At 50.8% G+C, this 6,536-nt stretch overlaps 2 long non-coding RNA genes across 2 annotated transcripts; both read right to left on the reverse strand.

Annotated features, from left to right (window-relative positions):
• Nucleotides 1-1,305: 1,305 nt before the first annotated feature.
• On the reverse strand, nucleotides 1,306-3,691 carry LOC128298474 (uncharacterized). Its single transcript, XR_008287268.1, has 4 exons — nucleotides 3,553-3,691; nucleotides 3,167-3,459; nucleotides 2,685-3,087; nucleotides 1,306-1,538 (listed from the first exon to the last, which is right to left on the reverse strand). It is a non-coding gene; the product is annotated as an uncharacterized LOC128298474 (long non-coding RNA).
• Nucleotides 3,692-3,899: 208 nt separating this feature from the next.
• On the reverse strand, nucleotides 3,900-4,622 carry LOC128298848 (uncharacterized). The gene is made up of 3 exons (XR_008287281.1): nucleotides 4,463-4,622; nucleotides 4,276-4,400; nucleotides 3,900-4,039 (listed from the first exon to the last, which is right to left on the reverse strand). It is a non-coding gene; the product is annotated as an uncharacterized LOC128298848 (long non-coding RNA).
• Between the last annotated feature and the right edge of the window lie 1,914 nt (nucleotides 4,623-6,536).

Below are 6,536 nucleotides of genomic sequence, written 5' to 3' on the forward strand. Positions count from 1 at the left end.
ATTCGGTGGATCACCTGTTATTGCTACCGAACGGTCTAGCGAACGTGATAAATATTTTACGCACGGAATATGGCCGTCCCGACCTTATAGTGGACAGTCTAATCGAGAAAGTGAGGAGGTTACCCCCTGTTAGGGCCGAACGCTTAGAGTCGCTAGCGGTGTTTGGAAAAATGGTGCGGAAGATGTGTGCCACAATAGAGGCTTCCGGGTTACGCGATTACGATTGCAACGTTACGTTGCTACGGGAGCTAGTAGCAAAGCTTCCCGCCGAACGAGGTCTAGAGTGGGCCAGGTACAAAGTTAAGCTGTCGCGGGAAACCATAGGTGAATTTGATAAATGGTTTTCCGAAATCGCTACGGCCGCGGGCGCCGCGGCAAAGACTCTCGAACGAACGATACGACCCGAAACGACACGATCACTACCGGTAAGAAAAGCACCCGCACACGTAAACGTCCATAGTGCAGTGCGAAGAACGTCTTGTGTCCTGTGCCACGATTCCTGCCGTACGCTAGCCGATTGCGCACGTTTTCTTGAATTGACGGTGCGGGAGAGACGCACACACATTCAGAGGCGTAAATTATGCTCTTCGTGCCTAGGAACGCATAGGGGCATATGTTTCGTCAGGACGCGCTGTGGTACTAACGGGTGCCAGGAAATGCACCACCAACTGTTACACAGCACAGAACAACCAGGATCGCACAGGAACACACTAATCACTCACTCACTTAACTCACATCTCGGCAACAACACTAACGCTCTTTTCCGATATGTTCCCGTTGTAGTGTATGGTGAGAAGGCGAATATAAACACCTATGCGTTTATAGATGAGGGTTCCTCAGCTACATTCGTGGATCGCGGGCTGATCGAAGAACTGGGTATAGAGGGTACTTTGAACCCCTTGTGCTTGAAGTGGACGGACGACACTGTGCGGAACGAGGCCGATTCGTTAGAGGTTGGGCTGCGGATCTCGGGGAGGCATCAAGGAGCGGTGGTATACGACCTACGACAGGTACACACCTTGCGAGATCTCTCGTTGCCAGCACAGACTCTGTCGATCGAGAAGATGGTGAAGCTGCATTCGTACCTAAAAGGAATCCCAATCTCTTCATACACGAATGTGGTACCGCGCATCCTGATAGGCGTGAACAATATTTACCTGGGGAAACCGCTACGCTGTGTTGAAGGTGGTTTCAACGAACCAATCGCCGCAAAGACAAGGCTCGGGTGGACGATGTTCGGCCCGTGCAGCGCATCCGGTCCCGTAAGTAGCACCGCATATAACAATTTTCATTTGTGTACCTGTAACGAGGAAAATAGTCAGAAGCTGGACATGGCATTAAAAGCGTACTTCTCTCTGGATTCCATTGGAGTCACCGCTTCCCGCAAACTGATACCGAAGGAAGAAGAACGCGCGGTTGAGATGCTGAATACCGGAACTAAATTGATAGGTGACCGGTATCAAACGTCCCTATTGTGGAAGTATGACGACGTGCGCCTACCATGCAATCGCGAAATGGCTCTCAAACGTTATGTGTGTCTGAAAAGGAAATGTGAAAAAGAACCGAAATTAGCGAAGGCGGTAAACGATAAGATGCGTGAATACGTTGACAAGGGATACATTCGGCGTATGTCGGCGGAGGAAATCGCGGAGCGAACGGAGAGGGATTGGTATCTCCCGATCTTTCCGGTTCTCAATCCGAACAAGCCCGGCAAGCTACGTATGGTGTTCGATGCAGCTGCGCAGGTACACGGAGTTAGCCTTAACACGTTTTTGCTCGCAGGTCCAGACCAACTGGTGGGGTTGGTTCAAGTGCTATACAAGTTCCGGGAGTATCGAGTCGCTGTAACGGGAGACATCCGCGAAATGTTCTTCCAGGTGCGCATGAATCCCGCCGACCAACGGAGTCAGATGGTTCTGTGGGACGATGGTAGAAGGTCACGCGGAGAGCCCAGCGTCTATGCCGTCTCCGTAATGACGTTCGGGGCGGCTTGCTCACCCGCTAGTGCTCATTTCGTAAAAAACCTCAACGCGGAGAGGTTCGTGGATCGTTTCCCACGAGCAGTGCAGTGTATAAAATACGAGCATTACGTGGACGACATGCTGGCCAGCGTCGAGACCGTTGACGAGGCAGTCACTTTGGCGGAGAACGTAAGGTTCGTGCATTCGAAGGGCGGTTTCGAGATAAGAAATTGGTTGTCGAACGAGAAGGCCGTCTCACACAGGTTACGGAGCGGAGCTAACAACGATACGTCGATGGACATGTGTTCAAATCAAGGCACCGAAAAGGTACTTGGTATGTGGTGGAATACAGCTGACGACACCTTCACCTTTCGAATAAATCCGCGTATCGATGTGAAGCTACTAAAAGGTGGCAGATTACCCGCAAGGCGTGAAGTATTGAGCACACTAATGATGATTTACGATCCTTTAGGACTTATTGGCCATTTCCTAATGTTCCTCAAAGTTCTCTTACAGGATCTATGGAGATCCGGTATTCACTGGGACAAACCAATTGAAGGTGAAGCTGCAAGGAAGTGGTTGAGATGGATCGGGCTACTACCAGAACTGGAGAAGGTAACCATCAGGAGGTGTTACCGAACCACAACGTCATCGAAGGCACCGAACGTACAACTGCACGTTTTCACCGACGCTAGCGAAAGTGGAATGGCTGCTGTGGCTTACCTGCGTTTCGAGGAAGACGGGATAGTAGAGTGTGCTTTAATTGGGTCCAAAACACGAGTCGCACCGCTGAAACTTTTATCCATACCAAGGTTGGAGCTTCAAGCGGCGGTGATAGGAGCACGATTCGCGGAGCACATCATCAAGACGCATCGGTTGAAGGTTACCAGGAGGGTGTTCTGGACGGACTCGCGGAACGTTGTGAGCTGGATACGATCGGACCATAGGCGATACAGCACGTTTGTCGCCTTTCGGGTGAGTGAGCTGGTCGAGACGACAGAGATTAACGAGTGGCGGTGGCTTTCCACTAAGGTCAACGTAGCGGATGACGGGACGAAGTGGCAGGGAGTTCCGGACTTAACCTCATCCAGCAGATGGTTCCGAGGGCCAGGGTTCCTGTGGGAATCTGAAGAAAAGTGGCCAATCAATAGAAATGATCCGGGTGAGACAGCAGAAGAGATACGCAAGAGCGTGTTACACCATACCGTGGTTGATGTTGTAGTCGACTTCACTCGTTTCTCACGCTGGAAGAAACTATTGAGAGCGGTCGGTTATGTTCTTCGGTATATCGGGAACACTCGGCGACGGATTAGGCAAGTGAAGAAGGTAACAGGGCCACTGACACAGGATGAACTGCTAGCTGCGGAACGGACACTCTACACGTTGGTGCAGTCGGAAGGGTTTGCTGCCGATATTAAATGCCTGCGCAGCGATGCGCGGAAGAAACATCCTTGGAAACAGGCGATTAACCGGAACAGTGTGCTCTACAAGCTTTTGCCTGAAATTGATGAAAACGGTGTACTACGTATGAGGGGACGACTGACAAATTGTGCGTTGTTAGGGGCTTCGTTTGCAAAGCCAGTTATCTTACCAAGAAGACACCCCGTCACAGATCTGATCATCAGAGACTTCCACGAGCGCTTTTGTCATCAGAGCCACAGAACAGTGGTGGCTCAACTCCGGATGCGGTACTATATACCGAAACTGCTAGTGGAGTTTAACCGGGTACGACGAGACTGTCAGCAGTGTAAAATACGGAACGCCGTGCCAAATCCACCCCTGATGGGGGACATTCCTCGGCAGAGGGTAGCAGTGTATCAACGGGCCTTCACGTATACCGGTCTAGATTATTTTGGACCGATACTCGTGGTTGTGGGACGTCACTCGGAGAAGCGCTGGGGAGCGCTGTTCACCTGTCTTACTACAAGGGCGGTTCACCTCGAAGTAGCTCATGCACTAACAACTGCTTCCTGTATTTTAGCTATCCGCCGGTTCATCGCAAGAAGAGGCTCGCCGAGGGAGATAATAAGCGATCGGGGTACCAACTTCGTCGGGGCGGCGAGAGAGCTCAAAGACGCCTTGAAGGAAGTAGATGAAAGCACGCTTAAGTCGAGGTTCAATAGTCCTGAGTTGAAGTGGAGCTTCAACCCGCCGGCAGCACCTCATTTCGGTGGTAGTTGGGAGCGTCTAGTCCAGTCGGTAAAGAAGATACTGTGTAGCTTCGATTTACCACGATTGCCCACGGATGAACTGTTACTGTCCACGCTAACAGAAGTTGAGATGATGGTCAATTCCAGACCACTTACATACTTACCGATCGACGATGAGCTGGACTGTCCGATAACGCCGAACCACTTATTGCTCGGTAGTGCCGATGGGAGTAAAGCAGCCGCTTTTTTCGATGATTCGCCGACTTCAATACGGTCGTTATGGGGTGCCCTGCAAACCAACGCGGATATATTCTGGAAGCGGTGGATTGCAGACTATCTACCAACACTCACCCGCAGGACGAAATGGTTCCACCCGGTGCCGCCGATCCAGGTGGGAGACGTAGTGGTAATCGCGGACGGGAATTTACCGAGGAATACCTGGCCAATGGGACGCGTTCTAGAAGTGACCCGTGCTAAAGACGGTCAGGTTAGAAGGGCAACGGTGCAAACGACATGCGGGATACTAGAAAGACCGGCAGCTAAGATAGCGGTTCTGGATGTCGGGAAACGCGAAACGAACGAGTGAGGCGCGCGCGAGATAGGGAAACCGCGTGGTTTCGTGACAGATTAGGATGCATAAGATAAACAAACAAACGTTAGAAGAGTGTAACGCCCAGGGGCGCTACACTGGTGGGGAGATTGTTGTAAATGCGTTTGTTTTGATAACGCTTACGCCCTACAACAGCCGTCTGCTGTTGTAGAGCTTCGAGAGCAGAAACGACGGTGGGACAGTGCCCACCATTATTATAGCGGCGGTTGCGATGGCGCCCTGGGAAAAAAGGGATAAATAGAGCCGAAGGACGCGCCCTCGGTCTCTTTTAACCGCGACTGTTTGCCGAAATAAAGCACTAATTTTGTGATTCTTCTGTAAACTAAGATATCGTACAGAATTAATTTTGGACTTTCGCGGCATTCTCAACATCCTGATACCAGGAGAGCATCCAACGCAGGAGGATGCTTTTTCCGTGTCAATCGAGCCAGAAAGCGCGCCTAAATTGACCGGTTTTTCAAGCTCCTGATACCAGGAGAGCATCCAACGCAGGAGGATACTTTTTCCGTGTCAATCGAGCCAGAAAACGCGCCAAAAACGACCAGTTTTTCAAGCTCCTGATACCAGGAGAGCATCCAACGCAGGAAGATGCTTTTTCCGTGTCAATCGAGCCAGAAAACGCGCCAAAAATGGTCAGTTTTTCAAGCTCCGGATACCAGGAGAGCATCCAACGCAGGAGGATGCTTTTTCCGTGTCAATCGAGCCAGAAAACTCGCCAAAAATGACCAGTTTTTCAAGCTCCTGATACCAGGAGAGCATCCAACGCAGGAGGATGCTTTTTCCGTGTCAATCGAGACAGAAAACTCGCCAAAAATGACCAGTTTTTCAAGCTCCGGATACCAGGAGAGCATCCAACGCAGGAGGATGCTTTTTCCGTGTCAATCGAGCCAGAAAGCGCGCCTAAATTGACCGGTTTTTCAAGCTCCTGATACCAGGAGAGCATCCAACGCAGGAGGATGCTTTTTCCGTGTCAATCGAGACAGAAAACTCGCCAAAAATGACCAGTTTTTCAAGCTCCGGATACCAGGAGAGCATCCAACGCAGGAGGATGCTTTTTCCGTGTCAATCGATACAGAAAGCGCGCCTAAATCGACCGGTTTTTCAAGCTCCGGATACCAAGAGAGCATCCAACGCAGGAGGATGCTTTTTCCGTGTCAATCGAGCCAGAAAACGCGCCAAAAACGACCAGTTTTTCAAGCTCCTGATGCCAGGAGAGCATCCAACGCAGGAGGATGCTTTTTCCGTGTCAATCGAGCCAGAAAACGCCCCAAAACGACCAGTTTTTCAAGCTCCTGATACCAGGAGAGCATCCAACGCAGGAGGATGCTTTTTCGTGTCAATCGAGCCAGAAAACGCGCCAAAAACGACCAGTTTTTCAAGCTCCTGATACCAGGAGAGCATCCAACGCAGGAGGATGCTTTTTCCGTGTCAATCGAGCCAGAAAACGCGCCAAAAACGACCAGTTTTTCAAGCTCCGGATACCAGGAGAGCATCCAACGCAGGAGGATGCTTTTTCCGTGTCAATCGAGCCAGAAAACGCGCCAAAATCGACCGGTTTTTCAAGCTCCTGATACCAGGAGAGCAGGAGGATGCTTTTTCCGTGTCAATCGAGCCAGCAGACGCGCCAAAAACGACTAGTTTTCCAAGCTCCTGATACCAGGAGAGCATCCAACGCAGGAGGATGCTTTTTCCGTGTCAATCAGGCAAGAAAACTCGCCAAAAATGACCAGCTTTTCAACCTCCTGCTAGCAAGAGAGCATCCAACGCAGGAGGATGCTTTTTCCGTGTCAATCGAGCGAGAAAACGCGCCAAAAC

Source organism: Anopheles moucheti, chromosome 2 (genome assembly GCF_943734755.1).
Source record: "Anopheles moucheti chromosome 2, idAnoMoucSN_F20_07, whole genome shotgun sequence".
Taxonomy (NCBI): Eukaryota; Metazoa; Arthropoda; class Insecta; order Diptera; family Culicidae; genus Anopheles; species Anopheles moucheti.